Below are 23,154 nucleotides of genomic sequence, written 5' to 3' on the forward strand. Positions count from 1 at the left end.
GCCTACAGGCCGTCGCCCCCCTCCTTCAAGTTTCACCGATTTCCTCGTTTCCTTTGTACCATTGTCATGTGACGTGTACCAAGTATCGATTTAAGCAAACCTGGAGTTTTGGATATTTACACGCTCAATTTATCGCCTAATTTTTTACCTTTAATCATTATCAAAGAGTAAATTACGATTTAATTTTTCTTATTCTCGCTTTTCTTCTTTTCTTTTTTCTAATATATATATATATATATTATATACTATATATCGATCGTGTGAGCAGAGAGCGCATGGTTTGTGACCCATGCCGGAGTCGGAAGATATAAATATTTCTAATTGCATGTATATAATGTATTATAGGTATATTGGTTTAGGTATTGTGTGTACATAACCCTGCGAAGAAGATTCTCTGCCAGAATCATTCTATTGTGGTATATAGTACATTGTTACTGCGCATGTATATTATCCATATTATATATAATATACTAAGTGCATCATAAATAGTTTGTCATGTATACAATACGTACGATAAATAAGTAATTATTATATGCTGTTGTTTTTTTTTTCTTTTTCTCTTTCTTTCTTTTTCTTCTTCTTATATTGCGATTACGAAATTGTTCGCATGACGGAAATTCAATTACTGTATCATTCACATTTAATCAAGTATCGATGCGAATCTCTTTCCTTGCTGTACCAGTATAAATAGGTACATATTGTAATACGGGTGAATGGAAATGTGAAAAACGTTAATTTACCATTAATTTTTAGGCAATTCGAAGAGCGAATTGTACGAAAGTAAAAATTTCGAAAAGTAACGTGATGATAGAAAAAAACGCACTTTTTTATTAATTATAGAACAGCTGACGCAATTGAAGACTCTGAATAAGTAATGCGATGGGGTAAATAGAATATATATGTGTATATAGGATTTTCCTGTATACATAAATATACGAAATAAGAAAATCCGTTGTGCTTGGAGTGTAATAAAAAATTCATAGAACGGGAACGAAACGTATTAATAAGTGAATAATCTCCTGAAAGTGGTATTTTTTTTTTTTTTTTTTTGATCCCTTTCCCCCTCTCGCAAAAATCAGATTAGTTTAACAATTATGCGAAACGCGATAGTTGTCACGTTTACAACTGCACGTGATTTGAGACACTTTGCGTGCTCTCACACACACACCCACACCTGCACACACAAATGTATGCACAGTATTTGTAAAAATTTCTCTACTCCATGCAGTGACGAGACTTTTTTCGTCATGCGTTACTGTATTAAAAGTGTCACATATGATGTATACTATATAAAATATATAGTTAATTAAACTTTGCACAAACGGAGTGTGAATATCGAATTCTGACGTAACGACATCGTCAAATACGTGATTTAATTATATTAAAAATGAAGTTGCACTCGATCATTGTGCAGCGGTGTAAATAAATACATACATGTAACACACATAAACGAATGCTTTTCTTGAATTGCAGTCACAGCGTGGAATAACAACGACGTTGTCGATTTGTCGAGAAGCGATAATCGAGATCTTTATTCGAACACAACATACGCAGACATGATTTATCCACATATTATGTGCATTATGTATAATTTGATATTTATTCGTATATAAAGACTAAATAAATAAAATAAATCTTCTCATTCTACATTCTACACATTCGGAGGAACAATAATTGTTAATATTTTAACAAAAACCGCTAGAGCTGAGAAGCTTTATACTTTCCAATTATTTTTCTATCTTTCATTTCTACCCCAAAAATTTTCAAGGACAGGCCCGAGTGCCCCGAGTGCTCCGAGTTCTTGGCACGGCCTTGGATCGTTAAGGGGGCCCTGCAATAGAAGGAGGCCTCCGCTTCTACGACCAGCTGATACCTTAGCAACAGTCTTATTACCGGAGTTAAAAATATCGACCTCGAGTAACCCGGTGGCAGTCGGGTGACACAATGCGAGTTTAAAAGACCGGATGGATGCGGCCCATGCAGCAGCAGCAGCAGCAGCAGCAGCATCAGCATCAGCAGCAGCTCCTCGGCACTTGTACCGAACAACGAATTTAGGCACCTGGCTGACGATTATTAATAGCACCCCGAACGGCGAACCGAGGTAAATAGGGGTTGTAATTATAGACGAGATACAATTTTCCCTCGATATCTTTATATACACACCTACGCAAACGGTAGAAATAAAATGACATCGATAATTCTGATGTAACAATTATGCATTATTTATACAATATTATGTATGTATAGCCGAGTAAACAGATTGAAATTTTTCTTCTTCTTTTCCTTTACACTATACGTCGTGTATTCATATATATTATATATCAGTGAAACGACCGAGAATATAATAAAACTGAGGGCGGAGGGTGAGGAGAAGAAGAAAAAAATTCCACGTACCGCGCGTTCGTTATAATGCGATGTTAATGCGATACCGACTGTGATAATAAAGTAATACAGCAATTTTCAACCTACCTATACTATACGGCGATTATTTTATGAATAGGTGTCTACAATAATATCGTTATGAGAGGCATACAATATAGGCTAAAACTGGCTAGCGAAATATCGTGTGTGCATAAGCGTTTTACTACTACTTGTACTATTGTACATAGGATGCATACGTAACATATACATATATGCGTGCTTAAATTAAGTAAACTCACGTCATGCATAATCACCAAAATATTCCACTCGGCTATTCGCACGTGCCGGTTTTAATTTTAGACCCAACATTTACCCACGCCTTTCGCACCTACCTCCCGAAATAAAACCTCCCCCCCCCCCCATTATAAAGCGATGTTTTTCCATTTTTTTCGATAAAATTTTTTCAACGACTTACTTTTGCCTGAACAGGTATATCGTACACATTACATTTTTCGTATTTTTCCTCTATACCTTTATTTCCACACCGCGATTTTTAATTCGAATTACAATTTTTCTTCACGTTTTTAATTTCATCTTTTTTGCTTTTTTCTATAAAACTTTTTGTCACCCTCCATCTGTCGAGGAGCCAAGTTTCTCTCTCTCTCATTCTCTCTTCAATCGTCACTTTCGGTTCGACGTCCGTCATTCGTCGTCTATCGTCAAGCTCTTGACGACGTCGTTATACGTATAATATAACAATATTCAATGCGTAGGTATAGATATTGTACTACGTGATATTATAATACCTACGCATGACAAAACTGATCCTCTTCTTGCGTCACGTCGCAAATTTTTCTTCGTTCGATAAATATAGCAGGCATATACCTATATTTCTATACTTATCCTAGTTTTTCGGGGTGATTTTTTTCTCCCTAACAATATATACATACCCTAATTCACAATCAGACGCGCGAATATCTCACCGACTGCAAAAGTGACACTGACCACTGTCCACGTGCTCGATATGTTCCCAACACATCCATATACCCAGCAGTAAAAGTTTTATATCCTCGATATGGAGACAGAGTGCAAACACCTCGGCGTTCTTGCATCATGCGTATCATCCAAAGAAGGCGAAGACGATCGGCTTCAGTCGTTCAAAAAAATGTCTACACGTTGGGTTTTCACTTTCTTCTCCTAGTTATTTTTTTTTTTTTTTTTTTTTTTTTTCAATTTGGAAGCAGGTGAACGGAGAAGATAACCGATCAAAATATGGAAATTAAATACAGAGATTCGATCTCGTTGAGGAGTCGTCGTTATTCAATCAACCATCTTTCGTTATGTGTTTCCTTAATACATGCCGAATGAAGCGTCTCACGCAATTCGTTGATTTCTTTCATCTGGCACGTAGAATCCTCGTTTCAGAGAACGTTTACACTGTACGAAACGTGTTTGACGACGACGATCAACGGTTTACCCGACGTAGAAACGTTCGGTGGGTTTATTATAATCGAACAACCCTATTGGGATATAACGATACAACTAACTTCGAATCTGACAAGGATTTTCAAATCGAAAGAAAATTTTATCGGACAAAAATTTCACCGATTTATCGCTAAAGGAATACCACAATATCGTTATCGTGCTATAATATCTATATATACATATAACCGTAGCTTACAGGAAGAAAACGGGTAACAAAAAAAAAAATAGTCCGTAAGGCATAAGTGCGCCTGTGCAGACAATCTTGCAGCCTGTTCAATTAACTACCTTGTTATACATTATACTTACTTATAGATAAGGAACGACGATGACTACTTGCGAAACGTGTCTAGTCGAAGTAGAGACACTCGGTGAGTGGATGATGGATACATGCATACATGCGGCGCAAGGAAAATGCGAATCTGTTTTTTTGTTATCGTTGTTGTTGTCGTTTATTTTTTTATTTATTTATTTTTTATTTTTATTTAAGGGGCGGGGCCGAGGGGGGGGGGGGGGGAGGTAATAAAGTTTCTAAACTGCGCAATACTGTACGCGGTTTCAATATACATACGTAGTTATAATTGTAGACACTGCATGCGAATCATGGGAGAAAAGGGAGGTCAACAGGGACTGGGTGGGGGGGGGGGGGGGGGAGGGGGAGGAGATTAAACCCGTGCATGTAATACTTGTCGAGGTTGTACTGATAAAGGCTTTTTCGCATATTAGTACACGTGTCGGTAAGCAAGCAGAGAAGGCCGTGGCATCCGGTGATTTTGGGTTTCGCGGAATTGCGGATGATCCTCGCATTCTCATTTCCCGTCTGTCGCTATATATCATAATCGATATAAAAAGGTATAAGGCGTCACCAATCCTTAATTACACCAGACAACAGTGGTTTTCTTGTCCTTGATATTCGATTGAGTCGTATCATTGTTAGTAAGATTTTATAATACGATGTCAACGACTCCGGGAGTAGGCCTAGTTTTTTTAAATTGGATCCGGTTATTTATTTTATCAGCATTTTCATGTATGACTAGATCAAGGAAACATGTAGATGAAAAATTCAATTTTTTTCTTTAATGTCTAAAGTTTAGCAAAAAAATACTACACAGCTTGACATGAGAAAAAAAAAAAAAAAAAAAAAAAAAAAACAACTTTCGGTGTTACCCTGATTTTGTTTCGTGAATTTTTGCTGTTTGAGAACGAAGAATTTACGAATAAAGTTATGATTATATTAGAAATCATCCGCCTCTTTACGATACAATAATAAAATTGAAAAAAAAAAAAAAAAAAACTAGATAAAATGAGGGCAACGAAAAAAAAAATTAATTTTAATATTCTTTATACAATATTTATATCGTTCCGTTTTGTCGCGAGGCTTGATTCATCGGAGTTGAAAAAAGTTTCCGCCTGCTCAGCGTTGTTTTTTCTTTCTTCCTTATAATCATCTACGACAAGACGACCGAATTAATACTTATAAATAAATGAATATAAAAATGGGACAATTTGATTCGAAAGGAATAATGTCGATAAATTCTAGGTTAAAAAATGAAATAAGAAAGAGAAAAAAACAACCAAGTCATATATATATATATATATCCATACAATAACAAAAACGTCGTATTATTTTGTCGCTCGTTAATTTCTCGTTAAATTGGGAATTTATTACTATTGTACATCGGATGCAGAAAATTCATGAGACTGATCGTTATGTACCAGTTGCCCGGCGGATGCTTTTCAAAAACGATATAATAATACAACGATATCAACGTTGTATTATTTTTCCAAGATTTCCGAGTATCAGCAGAAGCAGCTGATACAATATCGCGTTGGAAACGTGAGAGAACAAATTGCAGAATTATAACTGTATAGATAAAAATAATATAGCGTCGACAAATGGCTGGTTGACTGAATTATCGTCTCGGTGTTAAAAAATCTTTGCGGTGTGATAGATACCTATTCGTCGTAATAAATAACGAGACGAAGGATTTTGCGGGCTTCGTTATAAAAAATTTCCACCGTCGGCCAAGCGATCAATTTATTACGCGGCTAATCGTCGTTCGGCCGATTAAAATAGTGCAAGGAAAAGGAAATAAAAAAAAGAAAAAAAAAAAAAAAAGAAAAAGAAAAGAAGACGCGAAAAATCTGCAAAAATCCAGCAATTAAAAAAATGTCACCTCTGAACGACGAGCTGCGGATGAATGATGAAATTTGTGAACCGATTTCATCCCGCGGCTGCATCGAGGTTAATTCCTCTCTCGTATTATATACCTATATATATATATCGTATATATATATATATATACGATGGCCATTGAAAGAGGAGGGCGAAATGAACGCGGCTCGTCCGGCATGCGGTGCGCGTTTTATTCATTTTCCGAATGGAATGTAGGCTGAAAGCAGGGCGAGAAGACGAAGAGACTCGGTAATTTCGTGCGCTATTTTGTATTCCCGGTAACGTCGTCAGCCGCGGTGTTAGCCCAGGTTAGTATTAGAACTTAGAACCGGCGGGGTCAACGATCGGTAAAAGCTCTCCTAGAGCCGTGCCGCGTGTCGTGTGCTCCGTGCGTGTTATAATTCACAGGCACGCAAGGTGTTGTTGATCTGCGAAATTGCAGCAATCATCGTCATGTGTAACGTATTTTTTTTTTTTTTAACCCTGCTTGACGATGGCCAATGAACTGAAAGTAATCGATGCATCGATTAACTGAGTACAAAAAAATGATGGAACACGACTCGATTGAGTTGAGGAAAATTAATTTCGTAAATTTCAGTACACAGTTTTAATGGTAGGAAAGTTTTTTGATAATTCATAGTTTGATTGGAAAAATATTTTTCAATTTCAGATGAAAATATTCATTCATCTTTCATTAATTATTTCAAATAAATACTCAGTAGCTATAAGGCATTTATAATAATTGATACTCAAATCATATAAATTGATATTGCATCGCGTTGTTCATGGAAGTAATAAACGAAAACCGATTGTAAGGAAAAATAATCGAGTCAGTCGGTTAATCGAGATTGAAAAATAGTCGATTATGCTCCATTAATCGTGAAATTTTTTTTTTGATAGGTACTTAAAACATCTATAACTAACCTACATGACGAGTCACGAGATGCGTAAGAAACAAGAAAATAAAATTAAATTCATAAAGTACACCGTTGCAATACTTGACCGCATAAAATTGTCACCGCAAGTTTCCTCCACGTTTCCGTAAGATGGTTAATAAAACCGCAATTGACGGCAGAAAAATCATTGCCTAATCCCTTGTAGCGCGGTTACAATTTCCATACATTCAAAAAAAGGAAAAAAAAAAGAAAAGAAAAAGGCGTAAATGTAACCGTAAATATAATCGAGTTACTGTGCGGATGTGAAATTTCGAGCGCTATTATTAAAATTGTACGTATTCCTTAACAAATATAAATATATATAAATGGGAGAAAAGGTGAGGTAAAGGTATTCGATAAGAGGAAGAAACAGGCTTCTCACGATTGAAAACGCGAATGCCGTGATTAAAATTTCGAATTTTTCATTCAAATTTATTGTTATTGGTTCGATAAAGCCCTGCCACTCATGACACGTGTAACACGTGTAAATTTTTATACATTTGCATATGTATATATGTAAATTTAAGACGTATGCCTGCATGTGTGCAGTGGCCGAGTGTACCTTATAATATACTGGCTCTACGTTTTCCGTGAAAATGTGTATAAATATACATACGACGAGAATGCTCAATGCGACTAACCCAATGACTCAGAGGTCAACGTCTCTCAAACGGTTACCTATAGGTAGATACGTGTAATATACGTTACTGTGCCGCAATCTCTGGGTGGTGGTTTTCTTTTCCCTGACTTTTGTAATTTCCGTTCGTTTATTCTTCTTTTCGCTTTTCTTGTTTTCTTTTTATTTCTTTATTTCTTTTTGTTGACAAAATTATTCTCTTCCCAGGGTTAATTAAATGAAAATGAAAAAAGTGAAAATGGAGGCGCCGGGTATCGATCCCGGTACCTCTCACATGCTAAGCGAGCGCTCTACCATCTGAGCTACGCCCCCGGTGTTACAGGTGTTTTGAAAATCGTTTATCTGCAAATTTTCATTGTCCGGGAAAATTCGGAGGAGCAAAACCGGGTTTAACAAATCTTGGCAATTATTTTCTTACTTTTATTGGTATTGTAATTGTAAAAATATGTATATAAAAAAAAAAAAAAAAAAAAAAAATGTACCTTCAACCGGATGAACAATTTCAGTATCGATGTGTCTAAATCGGGATTGCAATTTCGAAATATTGCGTATAGGTTACAGTATGATATTATCGAATTACGCAAGTCGCGCTACGAGGTCGATAGAATAATTTATTCATATGCGGTTATAAATACACGAGTTAGTTTCTGAACTCCAGGGTGCACCAGTACTCCATGCAATAATGAAATGGTTATGCATATTCTAGTTTTCTCCTCCACACTATATATTATTTCGAAACTCTGATTGACCAGTTGATAAATAAATCGCAAAGAATAATTTTTCGTTAATGTTTGTTATAAATAATCAATACAACAAAGACGTGGACTTCACGTTTTTCGTTCACGTTGCAGGTATAACAATGCATATATCTATATCTATATCTATATATATACTATATTTATATTTATACATTTGTCGCAAAACAATAGAATACACGTTTGTTACCTAATTATTAACCTTTGGTGCACGGATGCAACGTTTTCCTGTAGAGTTGCTCGAGTAGAGTAACAAAGTGATGTATATGAATTGTATTTACGCAAGGTTGAACCAATGCGTAACGATTCTTCGGATGTAGTTGGTACGTAGATATATAATGTAGGTATATGGTGTAATTGAATAGCTGCAGTGATTCATTGTGAGTTTCGACACATCTGTGTCACGCCGTTTATTCGTCATCTTACGATTAGTGGAGTAGAAGAGTAGAATCGATGAGAACGGAGGGGGGAGAATGAGAGATTTAAAAATAGACTACACAGGCAGTGTAAAGAATAAATTCATAAATCGGTTTGTTCTGATTTAACGTTTACCCAGCGAGCTATTAAAAATTAATCGTTTGAAAACAATCAAGCCTGCAGCCGAAAATTAGCGCGTTGATAGTTTTGTTTTCCTCTCACATATAAATAGTGGACATTTAAACGTATGATGATTAGACTATAACGAGATATGTTGATAAGAAACTAGGAGAGTGGAACGAGCGTGAAAGATAACTCGACACACTTTGGAAGCAGAAAAAGAAAGAAATCAAGAGAGAAAAAAAAAAAAAAAAAGTAACATACTAAAACTAAGATTATAAAGACACTCGTTTCTGTGACGAATCGGTCGCGAACTGAGAAGCGACGTGAAAAAATAAAAAGGAAAACAATTCCAAAGCCGTTAATTAAAACTTAAATCCGACCCACTGCGTTCAATAAAGGTACGCCAAACGGTGATACCTGTTATAAAATTCTTGCACAGTTTTCTCACGTTTTGCAAAACGTACGGGTATTAGAACTAAGAGAAGGAAAAGGTGTGAAGGAAATTCTCGATGGTATTGAACGACTATCGATTTACAGGATATATAATTTTACCGACGCTTCTATTCGTCATTCGTATAACGAATGTTCAAACTCACCAGGGGTTAGGGTGCGAAATTATACCGAGTGTTGTGAAAAGAATTCTATACGACGGGTGAAAATGTATAAAGATGAAGAAATAACTGTGAAAATCAAAATATGAAATATTTAAAGAAGCAAAAGTATTATTAATAAAAATCGAAATAACAAAGAAATTAGTCTCGATAATATAAAATCGTATACAAGGTCAAAATTTTTCCATTCTCCAATAATTTTTTCTTTTCATTAAATCACCTCAATAATTCAAGTAAGACTCGAATTACATTTATGAACGTACATTTGTACAATAATAATAGAGTGCAACGCAAATCAAATTTCATGCAACATTATTCATTTTTATTTATTTTTTTTCCTCCTCTTTCTTCCCTCCGCTCCGTCAATAATAGGGTCACGTGGGGCGGGTTCAGTTTGGGTTTGAAAGGCCTGGAGAAATTTTCGACGACGGAAAAGCCGTCCCAGGACGAAGAGTCGAGTCGTCGAATGATGAAGATGCGGAGGAAAAACGCAAACAATAGAGAGCCGGGGTCGCTGTGCGTTACCGTGGCGTTTTATCGGTCGTAAAACGAGTCGGTTTTGCCGATTGAACCACGGCCTGGCTTCTGCATGGGTGTAGGTACAACATACCTGAGCAGGCATGTGTGCATTCGTGGGGTCTTTATGGCCCGGCGAAAATTCTGTTTAACCAAAATAGTAAATCCACGTCGTAAAAATGTCAGTCCGACCGTGACAATGGATGCCGTTTCCCATATACGCAGCGCCTTTCTTTATACCCACCCTGTTACCATCGTTATCGTTATCGTTATTGTTATTATTATTATCATTATTATTATTATTATTATCATATTACGCGGAGATTATAAAAAAAAAAATAAAAGAATAATAATTAGATACTTTGAAAAGGTAATTTTCATTTTTTTATCCAACAGAGAACAATGTTTTATTTGGTTTGTCGTAAAAATAAAAAAGGTTATAATCAAGGAGTTTGTTAGGAGGAAAACTGAAAATTTCTCTCGGTGTGTGTACAACCGGTGTATAACAAACTTCAACCATTCGTTTTCCGAAATATGCTGAATGACGAATTCAGCCTCGTATTATAATTAATCCCGGAAATCTTCCGCAACGACGTTTATACACCGAGCGTCAATTATCGTCAATTATTATATTTCCACGTCAGGGAAAAACGTCTAGATGACGGAATCGTATTGTAAAGCAAAAATAAAAACCAAACAATAACAAATAAATATGAAAGAAGCTTCATCCGAATGCGATATAAACGAAATCCGTTCTCACCATCCATACGCGGTTATTGAACTTTCAAACGTCGAGGTTGCAGTTGAAGATCTGGTTACATTATACATATAATATCTACATATAGGGTGGGACGTCAAGCGGTGACATTTTTTTCAGAATAAAAGCGAGTCCACAGGGCAGAACGTGCGCAATAAGAACGATGGTCATATATACCATTACGAGAAGTATGTTACAGAGGTATATAGGTACGAGTACGTATATAGAAGGTTGACGGACAAACGAAGCCTCGACAAATGGGTCAGCAGGTCGAATCTCCCGGTTGAGCATGTCCCGCTGAACAATGGACACACACGAAAGAGGAGTAAATAGTACATACGTGTTGCGTGTCGGTTATATGTATATACATAGGTATAGGTGTATATGGACGCGATGCATAATGCAGCAAGAAAGTGTTACTGCACAGAAAGAGAAATGAACGCGCGGATCCTGCAAGCAAGCAGCAACAGCTGCTGCTGATTTTTTTTGCGTAGGTTATGCGCGCAGGAAAACCATAAAGAATGAAGATAAACGGAGAAGATGAAAGATTATACGGTAAGAAGAAGAAGAAGAGGAAGAGGAAGAAGGGAGTAAAAAAATAAGGTAAAAAAATTGCACGCACTTATCTCTGCAGCGGCGACAGCAGCCACAAGGGAAATCTGTTTCGCCGATAAATTTATCTTTCACAAATGTTCGTCCATTTCTCCGTATGCACGAGATTGAAGGAGTTCAAACAAGTTTCCGGTTCGCATGATTGTCCCGCAAAAATAATTACAGGTAACCACCTGCAGCGAAATCCGCGAAATATGACTTGCCTATATAAAGTCGTGTAAATTTATATCGAAGATAGATCAATCCGTACAAACTTTATCTCTTTACGAATCTGAAGACCTTATGCAATCAGAATCTGCGGTAGCGTTTACGAAAAAAAAAAAAAAAAAAACACACGAAAAAACAAAAGCAAAACAGTTTCAGTCAGCTTTTCACCTCGTAACGTCGCACTCAAATCCGATGTACAGTCTGTCAACTCTGAAGCCAGACAACTAGACCAAAAACCTTTTGACGTCTCGGTCATCCTAGCAACGAAGTTTTGAGACCAAGTCTTCAAAGTCCCGATCCAACCAGTAAGAAAGATTGTAAATACAATTCGATTCGCGTCACAAGTTATTTCAACGGGCAGATAAAAATAATCAAATATCCATCGTGCGGTGCACAGAGGCGGAAATAGGAACCCCTATGGATCATTGCGCGGTCCTGATCCTTGAAAGGGTGAGGCATACCTACGTTACATACGTATAAGGTACAAGGTATAAGGTACGCGAGAGAAAGGTGGGAATTACAGAGGTGCGGGTATGAAGTATAAAGAAGCAGGTATATATATACACACATATATTATACATAGCTGTCCGAATGACCAAATTCGCCGCATCTGACGACAACATTTAAATAAAACCTTTGTGCCGTGACCTAGATATCGCCGGTGATCCTTGGTTTGTAAATCCCGTTCCGTATTGTACGCGACGAAAGCCTGTAAGGAGGGTATTAGAATAAGACGAAGTAGGGGTGAATGGGGGGGGGGGGGGAATAAAAGACTAGATGGAAATAAAAGAAATTAATGTAGGTACTTTCGCGGCAGGTTTTTCATGCTTCCACTCTTTTGTGCGTATAGGTATAGGTATGTGTGTGCAGGACTGCAAGGAATTGCTGCACGTGCGCGAGTTCTCAAATCGGCACAATGAACTCGGGAAAATATATCCGCACCTTTCAAGCCGCCAGTTCCGAATCCCGAATCTTCTTCCCAACACGAATTACATACAAGGTATAATTTATAACTTTGGTTGCGAATATATACAAATCGGTAGGAGTAATATAAAGTGAGAGAGATTTCACTGACAAAATGTCATTTTTATATATTATATATGAATTTTTCTTCGAAGACCTCGGTGATATAATTTAGCCAATCGTCAAATCCTTATTTTCTAAATGATGAGTAAAAATTTATTATTTCCAGGCTTTGACGAAAGAATTAATTATCCGTTGCAAAATTCAGTTACTATACGGATCGAAAGATCATCTATACTTTGTGCAAATAATACGATCTCGGAAATTTGCATGCTGCAGACTTCTATATATATATATATATATATATATATATGCACAGGTAATTGTACACACTGTATACTGTACACGAGCTTTTTTAAAATATTTTTATTTATTCGAACGCTAAAAGCTGCGCGTAAACAATTCAATATTCATGATGAATCGTGTAGGTCACACACGCAGACATACCGTACTTGTGTGCACATATATTAAATTCCATAAGTGTGGATACACCGTGTGCATATCACACCGGCGAAAACGTATAGATCATGTAACCTGCTGCCGCGAACACGTGTAAAGTGAAAGAGAGAGAGAGAGAGAGAAAAACACGTCGTGTGTGTATATATATTACATATATGATATATAACGTAACATTCCTTAGTTGCGCAACTTCACGTTGAAAAAACAAAACGAAAAGAACGGAAGAAAAAAAGGAAAAAAGAAAAGAAAAAAAAAAATACAGGAACGAGGCAAAAAAAAAAAATAATAAAAATAGCACGTGGTAAAATTTCACAAAAATTTCCCGCAATGTAGTGTATCATTGTTTTCTTTTTTCTCTCTTTTCATTTTTTATTTTCAAATCAAACGACGATGATATTCGGAGAAAATAAAACGATTATATGAATATTTTTTCCGCTAAATCTCTAGTATCTTAATGGTAAATTAATACATCAAGCACTTAAACTAACCTATTTCCAAAGACGAGAAAGAAAAAGATATGTACATAATCGGTGCGAGTGTATATCTTCAATATTTGAGATTATACGATTTTAACGTGGCTGCTGAGTTCGTTGTTGTTTCGTTTTTTGTTTTTCAAATATATTTATTATTTGTTAATTTTTTGTTTATTTTTTTTGTTCCTCCGGTGTAACGAAACACCGAAAAACATGGCGTAGCATCCAAAACGCAATAGTGATGCAGACTTTGCAGACGCAAACATATAATTGCAAGCGACCACCGTATATATATATACATATATATATATATAGATATATACTCAGGCGTATGTGACGACTTGTTTCTTACCATGCAGCAGCACTCTGGGCATCTGCGGGGCCGTTTTCCCCTGGCAAAAGACCACGGCTGCCTGCACGCACTCCATGCACACAAACTTAGGCCATGTGCTCGACTAGCGTCGAGGACCTTTTTGGTCTTTCGTTCTAGTCGCAGCGGGAGGCTGCCAGGCGAAGAATGGAAACGCCGCGTCGTCGTTTCGCTCACCGGGGGTTTCATACTCTGCTCTTCTAATGCTAGAAGCCGAATGCACGAGCACATTTGAAACAACATTTGCAGTTCACGGTACTTACAGTTGCGTGCGGATGAGAAGGGTAGCACGGGACAATGAAAAAAGAAAGATTTTTTCTCTTTTCAATCCTGAGTTTTCCTATTTTTCAGAACGTAGAATTTAGATTGGCTCTGGTCTTTATGTTATTGTGGTATCAGAAGGAGGGGAATGGTTTCTAATATAATCATCATTTTATTCGTAAATTTTTACTTCTCGTGACACCAAAAATTCACGGAACAAAATCAGGGCAACACCGAAAGTTGTTTTTCTTTTTTTTTTTTTTTGTCAAGTTGTGTAGTATTTTTTTGATAAACTTTAGACGTTAAAGAAAAAAAGTTGAATTTTTCATCTATATATTTCCTTGGTCGAGTCATGTATGAAAATGCTGATAAAATAAATAATCGGATCCGATTTCGTAAAACTAGTCTTACTCCCGGAGTCGTTGACATCGTAAAATCTTGCTAACAATAAGACGACTCAAATATGAAGGGTAAGAAAAAAACTGTTAGCAAGTGCGATCGAAGAGTAATTACATACAACTTCGATTGGAAATCTCTGATGAAATTCGACAAGGAATTTCCAGGTTCTGGTTCTGGGATTTACTTTTCCAATTATTGGTAATCGTCGAGTTCTTTGCGGCTCATCTCGTCTGGCGCAGTATAATATATATATATATATATGGAAATACGTAATAACTGAGAAACAATATTTAAAGCAGAATACATAATGATAATTAGTTTTATTTAACGCGAAGAATGACGAGTGCCGTTTGTTTTCTTCGAAAGATTTCTTTATCAGTGTCTCACTCGTGATTTGCTTAATTACACACGCTGCTGCTGCTTGCATTGCGCCGAGAGTTTGACTTGAGCGATATTATGCGGACGATACGTTACGTGCGTTAAGAAAACACATCATGTCGGAATATTTAACAGATACTATACGTATATATATATATATATATATTAATCGAGAATAATTGCAGCCAAAAAGTTAATTAACCTTGTCCGATAACAACAATAACACTCTTCTCATCCTCCTGCACATAATACGCTTTATATAGATACAATTTTGGCACTGATTTCCATCTCGTTGTCGTACCGGCAGTTTTCACCGAGCTAGAGAGAGAAAGAGAGAGAGAGAGAGAGAGGATGGCATCAGGGTTAATCGCGAATCAAAAAGTCAGTCGAGAGTGAGTAAACGACGATGACTTACGACCCTGCGGTAAAATTCCAGCGAAGTAAAGGCAATTGGCACGCCTGATGGAAGTAGAAGATTTGTATAAGCATTCGCCTAACCGCAGTCCTGCATATCACTTTCAACGATAAGCATTCCATGATAGGTTTAAACGCGGTTTGCGGTGAAGTCGCGCCTAAGAAATCGTCTACGTCTACTTGACGATCTTTTTTTCCGGAGATTGAAGAGACGTCCGATACCAGCTGCACAAACAATTCGTCTCTGACGCGATAATCGTTAAGGCCAGTAAACATCTTCATCCTGATCCTCGTTCCAACTTTTGATTAAGCGAAATAATCGATGTTTTTCATTTTCCATGTCTTTCATTACATATATGTATTATATTTTGTCTGCGTTTGCTTTATTTTCCACCAAACATATATTTACCGGGCATAAATAAAACGAGGCGATAACACAATGTGTGAACTAGAACGTGTCTGTCAACAACGCACACCCGCGTGAATTTATTTTTCAAAATTCTGGATGCAGTATCGTCCGATTGAAAAGTGAGGGAAAAAAACAAGGCGCGAGAACTTATTTTTCGTCGATTCTTATCGCACTTCTCAACGCGTATAAGATTACAAATCTCTTCTCGGGACAAAGAACGGACTCTGAATTATTACCATTATTATACCTACCGAAGGACTTTGAGACTGATAACACAATTGCGGAATAATTGGTCAGCGTGTGTGTGTGTGTGTGTGTGTGTGTGTGTGTGTGTGTGTGTGTTTAGGTATACACATAAGAATTATAATGTTTAACTAGCGTACATAAGGTGAGTCAACCTTCAGAGTCAACAGGTTTAATTCGATTGGTTTGTAAAATTTTTTCATATCTTTTCTCTCTTCAGAAATACGTAGAACTTATAATTGTAGATACGAATATTTCGTACGAGTGGATGAATCCGATGCGATGGTTCAAAAATACGGCAAACGTTATATTGTATGTATGTACCTACAGTCGAAATATAGTCAGCTTACAAAACCGCGCCAAGAGATTTCCAATTCGTGTAACTTATCGTTAGCTCTGATCATTTTTCCAGGCAGCTGTTACAACACTTGGAGTTCCTCTAAGGAACGCCTCGCGTCCGACAAAAAGTCATCAACCCGTTAGCATCGACTGATGTATAAGTATATCTCAGTTATCTATCTTTCCACCTTCACCGTACCTCTGTGTATATATATGGGGTAATCCACGTCGATTCCTCCACCAGTGTTAAGCCCTAACCATCTCAAAATCATTTCATAATTTTTTTCAATTTTTTTTTGTTTTTTTATTGAAACGTTTATTTTTTGTGAGTGTTTGAAGTCTATTGCGAATACCCATTTTTTTTAAATCTGAAAAAGTTCTTAAAAATTCAATGAACGACAGAAAACACCCCCCCTTGAGACAAACGTGGGCTGAATTTTGTTTTCTATTTTTTTATCACCTAATTCGGAATTCAAAAATTTTCAAACTCAAGATTATCTGTACCAACTAGAGTGGCACATCATCGAATTGGTGAAACCGAACATTTAAAAGTAAATTGACCCTTGTTTGACGCTTTTTGATTTGATCCTGTGTCAATTTTGGGTTTAAAAATTTCAAAATTCTATAAAAGAATAGAAAAAAAAATTCGGCCCACGTTTTCCTTTACTTGGGGTGTTTTGTGGGATTGACTGGATTTTTGACAAGTTTTTCAGATTTAAAAAAATCGGCATTCGCAATCGACCTCAAATATTTATAAAAAAAAAAAAACGGTTTAGTAGAAAAATTTGAAAAAAATTCAGGCTGCGTTTCTCACCGAGTAAAATGTGAGAAAAAAAAATGAAATGATTTTGAGATGGCCGGGGTTTAACACTGGTCTAGATGGCGTTGAATAACCCATATATGTATGTGTGTGTGTGCGTTATTACCGAGGTAGGCGGTTGTCTTATGCATATAGGCGACACCGAAATGATAATGCGCGTTTATACCAGAGGAGTCAGTCACTGTATCAATAATGTATCATGTATCAGCGCGGGATAAGCGAGTTTATACGTATGTACGTGTAATATATACGAATACAATATACATATAATATTACAGGGGATGTATTACAGGCTTCCGTTTGAAAAGACGTTTATTATATGCCGGCGGATATACTGTGCAACGCTGTAGGATGTTTATTTCCGAGGCGTATTGAATTTGAAAAATTTCGAAAGTGCCAAATTCCGAATTATTCGGTGACGAAGCTTGAAGTAAAGAAATCAAACTTTGACGAAACATCAAAGCTTCGAATGCTCCGAAATCTGAGGCGAAAAGTTCCGAAATTGCGAGAATGAGAAAATTTGCAAACGTGAAACGTCGAAATTCCGGATAATCGAAGATTTTCAGTTCCATGAATTCCTAGCTTGGCAAAATTTCGCCACTTTGATTTTTCTTGGTTTTTGATTATCGATATTTTCACGTTCGGAATGCTGGTAATTCAGATTTTGAGGTTATTTTGATTTTTTACTGTGCGAGTATATTTAACTTTCGGAATTTCACTCTATCGAAACTTTTCTTTATCGAAACATGAATTTCCGGGATTTTACATATATCGGAACTTTGAGCCGTCGGCTGACCGACCATCATCCAAAGCTTTGTTGTTTCTTCAAAGTTTGATTTCTTTGCTTCAAGTTTCGCCACCAAATAATCCGAAATTAGGCGCTTTTCGAAAGTTCGAGCGGAACTTTTCAAATTTGGAACAACGATCCAGCCCCGTATTGATTGTGAGAAAATTCTTAGCTTCCAGCTCGTAAAATTACACTTTTACAGTAGGTACAAGTACACATAGGATCAAATAGTCATTTGACACAGTCATTGAACTGTGATAACCGCTCGTACATAGAAAGACGATTGACGTTGCATCCTATAAGGAAAATTAGTTGACGCTAAAAACCGGGGATACGAAAATAAACAAAATTATATACAGTGTCTCGAAAAACGATCATCGTTTCGTACGACAAGAGAAAAAACCGAAACACGCGATATTACGTTGACGGATAGATTAATGCGTTTACACGAAAGTCCGCGTTTTGTAAAATATAATAAATAATACGCTGCATGCCGGTGTATAATGTATAAACGCGATACATAAAATTGACATCGATTTAGCGCGTCGTTATATTCATCGCGAATTCTATTTTCACATCGGATCGAAACTGTTACAAGGTTTTCGCCCTGATTTTCTATGCGCACGGTGTGAAATGGAAATCGTTGATGAAAATTGGACGAATGAGAAAAGGAAAAGAAAAACAAGACTGTGCCCGACTTGACCGATCGTAAGTTGAAAGTGTAAGCATATAAGGCGGCTGAAGAGTGTTGAATAATTATTCATTGGTCCGAGTTGCGGTTTAAGGTCTGCCAATAAATTAACATCAATTTCCCTAATCAATCCTGCGTGACAGAGGCCTGGTGGAGAGACTGGAAAAGGCAATCGCCAATTTCGGCATTCGGCGATACATGCCAGGTGAAAATAAACAACATCGACGATGACAGCGAGACAAGCAACGACAGGAGTTCAACAACAATTGAATAAATATCAATGAATATAAAATAAAACGTAGCTAAAATGGTGGATCGAATAATTTGAGTGAACTGTGAATTTCCATCAAACAAATCACAGATTTCATCTTTACGTACAAGTATTTCATTTTCGGGAATAAGTTTGTTAATTAAAAAACTCATAAACAAACGTCGTTCGAAAGTAAAACAGACGAAAAGATTTTTTTATCAAGTCAAATCGCGTTGAATGAGGAGGAAAAAAAAAATTAAAAAATAGTGGTACTTGTATGTATACATATATAGTGGAAAAACACTGTAGGTGTAATAACATTACCTTCTTGTGCAGTATTGTTAATGTACACGAGTTTACGAGACTAATCCACCTTCCAATTTCGGGGGGTAATGAGCGAATCTCGATGAGTTTTTATAGATAACCATATAAAGCATTGTAATCCCCATCCTTACCTGTAACAAAAAAATTTATAAAAGTTGCAATTAATTAATCGAAGTTTGTCTTTTATTTATTTATTTATTTATTTATTTTTTTTTTTCACATAATTCAAAAATTTCTTTCAGAATTATTTGAGATTGCGGGAAATTTAGTTTAAGCAATATGAAACAGCAGCAGTAGCAGCAGCAATGCGAGAGCGATCAATGAACGTTAAATAAAAATTATTATACAGTTTCGCAATAACCTTCGGCGCGAATTACGTAAATTGACCGCTACATACATAACTTGTTTACCGCGAGTTTCTGATCTTTAAAATAGTGCAAAGCCCTGCTATAAATACAAGTGAAATAACACGGTACACGAGCACATAAAATACTCATACATCCATCTACATACACGCGTACGATGACTGAATTCTCCGCATTTATCATCCATACTTTGATGACTTATAAATGATATATATTATAATAACACAAAGAGATGCGCGATGTTGGTGCAACAAGGGGATTAAAATTATTAAGTTATAAAATCGTAGCTTTCAAGGAAACGGATTTTTTCTCTTTCTTTTTTTTTTTTTTTTTTTCTTTAATCTTTCCTTTTTTTATCAAACATTTTTACTATAACATCCGATTTTTTAACGTTCATTTTATTATCGGTTTTTACATCTCAGTCGCTTAAAGATTTCTTGTTCCACGTTAAAAATATTAACGTATTTTTAAAATTTTTCATTTTTTTTTTTTCCTTTCCTTTATAAATACAAAAATAGTCCATTACAACCATGAAAACTACTACTGCCGAGTTACGGCAGCGGTTCGTCCAAGTGTATAATATAAAGTCGAAATACGAATCTATAAAAAAAAAAACGAGATAGTCACGACTCGGCTGGCCTCCAATCGATTAGCGTGCAGATAAGCATCCTTACAGCTTTAAGTGAAAACGTATTTGTACCATAGATTACAAAGGGAGGAATTAAACCTGGAGAAGAAGAAAGAGAGAAAAAAAAACAACAAACAAAAAAAAGCAAGTAAACAAAAAAAAACGGAGTACAATTAATGGTACGTAAACAAGGGGAAAGGAGGGGGGGAGGGGGGTGGGGACTTTTTTTTTGGGTACGATCTAATTCCTATAATAATTGCAAACAACCGACGTCCCTGAACCAAACTTATCGTTACGTTACATCTTTTCATAAGTCGCGCGGATAAGCTTCGTGATCTTCGCTCATTTATTTTAATTATTCCTAATACACATAGGACGTGTCCTTTTTTTTTATTGTTTTTTTTTTTTTATTACTGTTTTCCATCGTATGAATATAGAACACGAATTTCTTGTAACATTTTTCAACCGATATGAAAGACTATCGCTGATCGCATGTGCGTATCGTCGTATACATACATATATATATATATATATATATATATATATATATATATATAGTACGTATGAACAGGCGCGAATAGCGTATATGTCCCTGCACGTGGAGAAACAAGAATTTCGTATCTTTTTGCGTGACCTCTTTTTAACATGCGATTCTGTTGGACGCAGACTCTCTGCAATTGCGGGTACAACAACCGCGATTATTATTGATAAACCGTTCGGCGGTGTTAAAAATTGTTTTGACGATAAACACTTTTGTTCGCTTCATTTTTCAGCAGGAGCTGTTGACGCTTTTCTAAAATGTACACACACACACACACACACACACACACGCACGTATTCCGCATCACATATTTACGGCCGTTCCGTGCCGGCAGCTACAGTGCGGAATAAACGCGCGACCGTTTAATCTTCTTTTATCTTTTCCTTTTTCACGTTGATGGTTTGTAGGTTCGTTGCTGCGGGCACAAACAGTGTATAGAAATTCACTGTTTTCTTTTTTGTTTTTTTTTTTTGGATTTTTTTTACCCCAGTCGTGTATTATCGAATTTCCACACGAACCTGCGGATATCTGCAGGTCTTGCCTCGTATCCACACTAATGTCGGAGTCTTGAATTTGCTTTTCTTCTTTTACGGATAGGTACGTACCTACGACACGAAAGTCGAACAACCACTCGCTTTGCGTATTATTTGCGTTACTGATTCAAATCCACAATCAATATCGGAATTATGGTTAATGTTAATTTGTGGATCGATGCGAGTGATCTAAAAATTCCTGACCCTCGACGAATCGGCAAACTTTGTTGGTAATACGGATCTCATCTCGGCTTCATTCGTTACTTGAGAGAGAGAAAGACGCGCCTTGGCACCAGGCGGTCTGCCGTCTTTCGCTCGAATTGCGTCAGCGTCTGCGGCGAGGTTCGCCAAGTCGATTAGCAACGGTTTGCTGCATGCCGCGGCTGCCACGAGCTGAGCTGCATCGGCCCAGAGATCGAGTGCAGGCACGTTACGAATGCCGAATTAAAATTAAACATGGTACAGTCTGATTGTAAGGATGGCCGAAAATTATAGGTTTTTGATTCAGGGGATGCTCTGGTCGATTTTTACGTGTTGGATGGACGTATCTTCGGATGTCGAAGTACACGCATCCCCTTAAATCGATTAGTTTTTCCCGATTGATCGACGGTGATCGTTTATTTTTCAAACTTTCCTTGCAATTGGTTTTTGTTTTTTACTCCAACGAACGAAATTTTTTATTTTGTTTGCAACGTTTCAAAAAAATACGAGATAATTGATTGATCGATTTATTTTTCCCGATTCGATCGAGTCGTGTTCGATTATTTTTGGTTTAGTGACTAACGTCAACTTAACACCGAAACAATTGAAACCGAAATGCGAGAGTTAAAAATCCTAATGCGAGAAATTGAGAGAAAATCCATTAGTTAATTTCAAGTTAATCGTCATCGGGACAAATTCATGTATAAATTCATATAACTGCATATTATTGCACATCGTATTGCAACGGTGCATCGGGATCGCGCACTTTGAGCCCGGATATCTGATGAGATATGTAATTGAAACTCATGCATCGGTTCTATGTGAATTAGGTTACTCGTTATACAAATTCCATTCAATTAACACACGGTGTGAAATTGTCTGCGATTTTTCATACGAGTTCGGGTGATTCGTGAAAGAACTGCGAAAAAAGTTTCCCGCAAGTCGCGGGGAAAGGTGAAAAAAATTTCTCTGATGGAACTGATCGTTCGGAAAATCGTGTTAATTCAAAGTAATTATACCATATAACACAGACCCCCTAATAATTTCAAAAGTTTTAAATAATCTAACCTCCAGGAAAGCCAAATTAAAAGGTTTGCTTTTGGTAAATACCAAATAAATAATTCGCAAAGATGGTCTGACTACTTGAAACATATAATAATTTAAATAAATTATCAGCTCAGCTCACTTTTCCTTAGATGTTTATATAATTTAATTCAGTTGAGGATATAGTTTCATAAAGAAACTTCAACCTAAATCTCCATAATACATTTTTAAAGCACAGTTTTCTTAGATTCTATTCTCTTGTCTTTTTTTTTTTTTGTTATATATTCTAATTTTACCAACAGGTAACCATGTCTACCAACCTCTGTAGAGTTTACTAGTATTTATAATACTACCGCAAGTTAATAAATAAATAAATAAATAAATAAATAAATAACTAAGTACCTATAATTCAACTCGAGAGTTATAAGTCTACGCATGGATGCAGGTCACGATATCTTCGGCTTGGCAAAAACCAACCGAAATCGCAAACTGGACGACGAAAATAACAACAATAATGCTAATAATAATAATAATAATAATAATAATAACGATGATTTTTTCTCCATGAGAACCGGCAAAATGACATCTTATATACCCGCGACGCGTTCGGCGG

At 36.5% G+C, this 23,154-nt stretch overlaps 1 protein-coding gene and 1 non-coding gene across 2 annotated transcripts in view; both read right to left on the reverse strand.

Annotated features, from left to right (window-relative positions):
• The window catches only part of LOC124409964 (sestrin-3), a 110,127-nt gene that overhangs the window by 24,946 nt on the left and 62,027 nt on the right, over positions 1-23,154 (reverse strand). The window lies entirely within an intron of this gene.
• Positions 7,831-7,903, reverse strand: Trnaa-agc. Its single transcript has one exon. It is a non-coding gene; the product is annotated as a tRNA-Ala (tRNA).

This window comes from Diprion similis, chromosome 1 (assembly GCF_021155765.1).
Source record: "Diprion similis isolate iyDipSimi1 chromosome 1, iyDipSimi1.1, whole genome shotgun sequence".
Taxonomy (NCBI): Eukaryota; Metazoa; Arthropoda; class Insecta; order Hymenoptera; family Diprionidae; genus Diprion; species Diprion similis.